At 37.1% G+C, this 7435-nt stretch overlaps 1 pseudogene; it reads right to left on the bottom strand.

Moving 5' to 3' along the window:
• LOC107549367 (uncharacterized) overlaps positions 1–2371 on the bottom strand; it is a 6385-nt pseudogene extending 4014 nt beyond the window's left edge.
• Positions 2372–7435: the final 5064 nt, after the last annotated feature.

Here is a 7435-nt window from a genome sequence, read left to right as displayed (position 1 = left end):
CATCACACACGGCGGGCTAGAGTGAGTGGAGGCCGGAGGCCTAGAGTGAGGAACGGCCAGCGGGCTGAGTGGGCGGAGGCCGGTGGGCTTGAGAACGGCGCGGCCGGCGGATTCAATGAATGAGAGTCCGGCGGGCTTGTGGCAACCACGAGACGACCCCGGGCTGGACACGGTGAAAGCCGATCCGGCAAGCCACAGCGCGAAGTTAATGTATTTCCTCAGCGACCAGCATGGATCAGCTCCAGGCATGACGAAGCGATATCATCCTCTTTTGGAAGGCCAAACAAAGTAGTTTCGCTTTCCCAACGAAACACACAGCGCCTTCACGATGTGGCGGTGGCAGCAACAATACTACAGCGAGAATAAAAGTTATGCCCTTTTTCTTTGCATGAACATTTGGGCGGCGTTATGCAAGTCTTCCCACATCGTGATGTAGACATGTAGGTAGGCGTGGTTGACTCTTAACTTTTATAAAGAATATCTCTTTGGATTTGAGACTTTAGTCTGTGCAACTTTACAGATCTTTATGCACCAAGAGCTTGTAACACTTCAAAGAGAAAGGAAAAATTGAAATCGCATCATATGACCACTTTAATTTATTTTACATAATATTCTTTTAAACTGTTTTAAGAGTTAACTTTAAAGAAGTACATTGATGATTACTGCCTGTCACATTGATTATTTGAATTTGCTGTATGTTTACTCTCCAGATGAAACACCTCTTCACCTTCCCCCTGTATCCAGCTCATTTTGTCACTTTTCAGCCCCATGCTCTTCAACTTTTCACTTATCTGGAACACCAGCAAGAAAGAATCAAACAAAACTAAAAACCATGTCCTACTTATAGGCTACATAATATATATATATATATATATATATATATATATAAATACATAGATATACAGTATACCATGTTTAGAAAGGCAGTCTGTCATGAAGGATCATTTAATGTACATTTCCCACAGGACAACTTCAAACATACAATCTGTTTTCTAATTAATGTGTCAGCTAGAGAAATACATGGTTAAAGAAAACATAGAAAATACATGAATTAATAAAAACATATATCAAAATTGTTTTTAATCTCTGTACAAAACTCACCTCCATAGCAGATAAAAGGCTGCTGTAGATCACAGCTGTATTGAGCCCATTTCCCAGAATCGAATCTTGACATGCCAACACAGTCACCAGATCCTGAACTCTGGGATGGTTGATCTGCTTCCCAGTGTCTAAAACTGAGATTCCTCTGATCAGATCATTCCCAAGAGTTCAGAAACAGACCAATCCAGAGCGATGATTCATTACGGAGCAGATTCTGCTGCTCTGGGCTGCTGATACTCGCCAAATCAGTATGTTGTTGTCTGCAGTAACTCTGAGCATCTCACCATGTCATAGCAGTTTCAGTAATAATAAAACCAATGCTGTCTATTCAGAAACACAAGATAAGGACCAGCCCTCAGTCAAGGCTCAGGCTACAGTGGAAAAAAAAACAAACTTAAACTTTGAGGACTCACCATTGAAACTCCTCACTCCCCATCACCATTTGGTTCTCCTGGATTCCAGATACTGTAGTTGGAGATTGTGCCTTCCCCCATAGACCAGACTCAGCGATACTCTGTCCCAGCTTGGAGACCTATCCATACGGCACCACTGTAACCAGGATCCACTGTATTTACCAGTCTTCTCACATCATTCATGGTATCAGCAATGGCCAGATCAGTGAATCTCGCTCTGCAGTAACTCTGAGCGTCTTGCCAGGTCATGCTTTCATTCATGTAGTGGTATGTGCGGTAAGGAGACTTGGGTCCTTTAACAAATTGAAATGACAAACAAGACTGTAAGAATCATAAAAACTTTTATGGTGATACAATCAAGATTAAATATTTTTTGCTTTTTGCTTTTCAGTGGAGTGTTTAAATTTTTAATAATAAAAAAACAGAAAAAAAACACCTTTTTGATTGTTATCAGTGCATTATGTGCACGTAAACACATAAATAATGCACAAATTACATATCATTACATGGAGAAACATCTCATCTCATTTGTTTAAAAAACCCTCACATCCATGGCAGATAAAAGGACACTGTAGATCACAGCTTTCATGAATCCATTTCCCAGAATTGGTTGTTGACATGCCAACACAGTCACTAGATCCTGAACTCTGAGATGGTTCACCTGCTGCCCAGTATCTAAAGAAGTTGCTCCGTTTGTCAGACCATTCCCAAGAGTCCCGGAATAGACCAATCCAAACCCATGCTGATGATGAAACAATACTCTTGAGCTGATTCTGCTCCTCAGAGTTGTTGATGGTAAGCAGATCTGTGTAATGCTGTCTGCAGTAGCTCTGAGCATCTCTCCAGTTCTTCCACATCTGTACCCAGATGTATCCAGTGCTTTCTATCAAGAGACTCTGCAAGTGTATCTTCTCCATTAGACCAACCCCAGCATTTCTGTGTCCCCCTCTTCAGTCTAATCCACACCGGTCCACTGTATCCAGCAACCACTAAATTTATCAGCCTGCTTGCATCACCCATGCTGTCTACAGTAGCCAGATCAGTGTGCTTTGCTCTGCAGTAACTCTGAGCCTCTGGCCACGACATTCTTGCATTTATATAGTAGTACTGACGAGAAAGACCAGAAGTGGTCTTCAAAAGCCCTGTGAAATTGATATATATACTGTATATATATATATATATATATATGTTTGTTTATATACAGTACGTGTTCACATGTTCTTTAAAAACATTACAAATGAGCACACCAACCTGACAGCAGAAGCAGCACAAACAGACTCCCGTCCATGACTGTGGATCCTCTCTGCTGTATTCTAATGAGAGATGATCAAACATACATTTTCTGTTATTCATTTTACTGAAATCAGAAGTGAATACACATGGTTCACTCCAAATAGACTATGACTCCACATATTTTGTAATTGATATCAAGAAAACTTTCCTTTAAAGAATTCTACACATTGTCATAGTCTCAAACAGCACAACACACTCACTGTCATATTGCAATAAAAAACTGGTACTTTTTCGGTACTTTTTTTATTTATTTATTTTTATTTAGTCTTCCGGAAAATAGTGACATTACAAAGTACAGGTTAAGGTGGGGATATCTACAGGTGCATCTCAATAAATTAGAATGTCGTGGAAAATGATTAAATGACAGAAACTCTGTCTGGCACCCCAGCATTTAAAAAGAAATTTTTTTCAATCAAGAGCAGGAAACGTTACAACGTCTGTGTGTGGTGGCTCTTGATGCCTTGACCCCAGCCTCAGTCCATTCCTTGTGAAGTCCACTCAAATTCTTGAATCGATTTTGCTTGACAATCCTCATAAGGCTGCGGTTCTCTCAGTTGGTTGTGCATCTTTTTCTTCCACACTTTTTCCTTCCACTCAACTTTCTGTTAACATGCTTGGATACAGCACTCTGTGAACAGCCAGCTTCTTTGGCAATGAATGTTTGTGGCTTACCCTCCTTGTGAAGGGTGTCAATGATTGTCTTCTGGACAACTGTCAGATCAGCAGTCTTCCCCATGATTGTGTAGCCTAGTGAACCAAACTGAGAGACCATTTTGAAGGCTCAGGAAACCTTTGCAGGTGTTTTGAGTTGATTAGCTGATTGGCATGTCACCATATTCTAATTTGTTGAGATAGTGAATTGGTGGGTTTTTGTGAAATGTGAGCCAAAATCATCACAATTAAAAGAACCAAAGACTTAAACTACTTCAGTCTGTGTGCATTGAATTTATTTAATACACGAGTTTCACAATTTGAGTTAAATTACTGAAATAAATGAACTTTTCCACGACATTCTAATTTATTGAGATGCACCTGTATTTCTGTATTCTACATTTATATTATATTTATTCATTTCCCAGATACTTTTATCCAAAGTAACTTACATTGTATTCAAGGTACAGAATACATTTAATCTTTTCATACATACCCTCAAATCAATCAAACCCATGGTGTTGTGAGTGGCATGCTGTTTTTACTACAGGAACACAAACTTTTATTAACATTTAAACTTGATAATGGGCATCAGAATAAGATGAGGATGTTTAGTCTGCACCAAAACCTGATATATTATTTAAAAGGAAATGTCTAAAATGCTTACCAGTTTACCTAAATAATGCTGCGTTGCAAAGATGTTGCACTGAACATCTTTGCCCACATGTCAAACACAATAAAATCATATGCTGATTTTTGTGATGACAAGAGATTAGTTATTTTCATATTCAAATACTGTAGCTCATTGTCACTGAAGATGTATTTCCATATTATATCACATTACTGGTCACAACTTCATGCACTAAAAGGCTCATCTTAAAGATTTTTTGACAATTACTCCAAAAACAAACAAACAGACAAAACAAAACAAAAACTGTAAAAGTCTTTAAAAATTTGTATGCGTAAATCTCCATATCTAAATTATGAGAATTCATATGTATTTTATCTTAAATGTGGTTCTACAAAACATACATTTACTCACTTTTGCATTGACACTAAAACACACAATGCTGACGTTATTTACCTAAATTTACAATACTGACGCAGTGACAACACCTAAAATCTAATTAATTATGATCAAACAACTTCATAGACTTACAAAGGAATCCTTATGAATACTGAAATCGCAGCATTCACATTTTTATTATATTGTATTCAGTTATCATATCAATGAGATTGTTTTCAACTGCATTTATTAAATTAAGTTTACTCATTTAATATGAAATTTGAAACATTTTGTTCTGTTCTGTGTGATTTCTGCTGCAAACTCACCTCGAAGGACTTCATAATGTTAAACATGACTACACTTTAAAATATAAAAATATTTTTAATGCCATATTGTTACTACAAAAGGTAATTTCCCTGCATATTTTGGTATATGGCATATTTCTTTTTATATTCACTATATGACACGAGTATGTTTAGGTTTGGGGGTAGGTTGAGGGGTCTAAAAATCTATAAAATCATAAAAATGCATTGATACTCATATGACATAAAATATTTTTTTTTACATTTAGCTGTAACCAGGGGCGGACTTACCCATTAGGCAAAGGTAGGCGACAGCCTTGGGCCCCCAAAAGCCAAGGGCCCCCTAAAATGTTTTTCATATATGTGCATTAAGCACGGACACGCAAACGTTTGCTGTTTACGGTGTTTATTACCACGACAACTGTCCGAGTCAGTGGCGCCTGCAGGTGTACGGCTGTACGCACTCTGAGTACCACGAGCGCTCAGACTGATCTGAGATTTGCCCCGCAAACATTTCAGCAGTTATTATAGGCCTGTGTGTCCCGTATTTCTGTCGACTGAACCCATGCCAAATATTTTGCCTGGGGCCCCCAATTCACTAAATCCGCCCCTGGCTGTAACTACATAGTAATTTTACATTTTAAATGTTGTAATACGTCCAAATTGTACGTTTCAGCATTTGTTTCAGATTTGTGCTTTTAAACGTTACATTCTAAAACCTACATATAAACAATGAGACCAGGCTGTTTCATTATATAATCTATATATTGATCATGTGTCCGTGTCAGTTTTTGTCACTCCACATGTGGATTTACTTCCTTCCTTCAAATCCATGCCAACTACTAACATTAACCAACTACATTGTTGCCAGATCTCGCTAGAAAATCAAGCAATAGACATTTTACACTTTGTGAACAAATACATTTGTGTTATTCAAATAATTGGGGATAATCAAATTTACAAGCTAAAAACAAACACCAATGCCATCTCCCATCATCGCCACAATTTTCGATTCAAAATAAGTTACAACAGTTGTTTCATTTTAAACTTTTTAATTTAGAATGATATGACATTTTAATTAAAAAAGCAAATAAAATAGGAAACAAATATTGAAATACACTAAAGGCTAGCAACTCTAACAGAAAGTGTTCATATGGCTAATGTAGTCTGTACACTGTTCTATTCTGTGCAATCTTTATGGATTAGAAATTAAACATTTCTAATCTGATATTTCTTTCTTTCTTTCTTTTTTTTTGCTTGTGTGGATGTTATTTAGCATTCATTAATATAATTACATATCAAATAATGGACAGATATACAACTCCTTACCTTAATATTTCCTACAAATCCTCTATGTTTACATAGAAACTTCTACTGTAGCTTATTCAATCTGCAGGCTCAATCTGCATCATAACATTATATTATATTCTCTGAAATTAAAAGACTAAAATGTTTACCTGTTAACCTAAAGAATGCTGTAGAATTAAATGCATTTGCCCACAGGCATGTCAAGCACATTACAATTATATGCTGATTGTTGGGATGACAGGACAAGCAATTTTCATATTCAAATAGCCCATTTTCATTGAAGATGCTTTTGGACATGTTGCTTGTCTTTACGTTATTTTTACAACAAAATCAATCAAAACGTACATGTAAAAATGGGTAAACAAAAATCACAAGGTGTGGAGACAACAATAAGACGTGAAGATGATTATTAATTTAATGAATAAGACTCACCACTTCTTCTCAACAGAGCAGAGTCTTAATATTTCTGATACATTCTAGAAACACCACCTCAATTGTGAAGACAATTGGGGTCTTCACAAGCATTATTGCTGCTGCTGAGTTACATTCAAGCTATTTTAAGGAATGAGAAAATTATTTTCACAAGAAAAAACATTTAAATGTAATTTTGATGATTAAAGATAAGTTTTAAGGGATAAAATATTTGACTACAGGGGGACTTTAAATATGTATGCTGCCGCTATACAATAAGACTGTTCAAATGCGGAGTTTTGCTGAGCGAGAGAGAGAGAGAGAGAGAGAGAGAGAGAGAGAGAACGGACAGCTCCACGGACTAAAACCTCAGAGAAACAGAGGATATCAAACATCAATCTTTAACGAATAAGGAAGAGTCACAGAAAGTAAGGAAGGCACTTTTGAAACAATCAGCAATATTTACTTCAGGAAGAATATTTTGGATGTTTTTTCATACGGCAGTGTCAATGAAGATTGTTTTGGTCTTGTTTTTACGGTCCATGCACTGGTTTTGATAAATATTTTAATATCGTGGATATTTTGACCAATATCTTTACTGTATATAGTTCACAGAGGAACGCTCAAAAACAAACAAAGAGACAGTTTTTTTCAGTTGTTTGTTTATATTCGAAAACCAGCATGGCCGCTGCAGCATGCAAGCCCCGCCCCTTTGTGTACCCTCAGAAGAGCTCTGCGCATTCTAAACCGCTCGACAGACAGAAACAGATCAAGGACAATCCTGAAGCACTGCTTGCTGACTATGACTATGACTATGTTTCATGCAGGATCATAAAGATACAAATACAAACTCTTCTCCTGCAAAAGACATCCAAAAGACGACAACAGCTGCAACAGCCTTAATGCAATCTCCCATGTCAAAAATGAAAGATACATTTTCACTCCTGGAA

Source organism: Sinocyclocheilus grahami, unplaced genomic scaffold (assembly GCF_001515645.1).
Source record: "Sinocyclocheilus grahami isolate Dianchi unplaced genomic scaffold, SAMN03320097.WGS_v1.1 scaffold370.1, whole genome shotgun sequence".
Taxonomy (NCBI): Eukaryota; Metazoa; Chordata; class Actinopteri; order Cypriniformes; family Cyprinidae; genus Sinocyclocheilus; species Sinocyclocheilus grahami.
The sequence above is the reverse complement of the archived record's forward strand: the minus strand, read 5'-3'. Positions and strand labels throughout refer to the sequence as shown.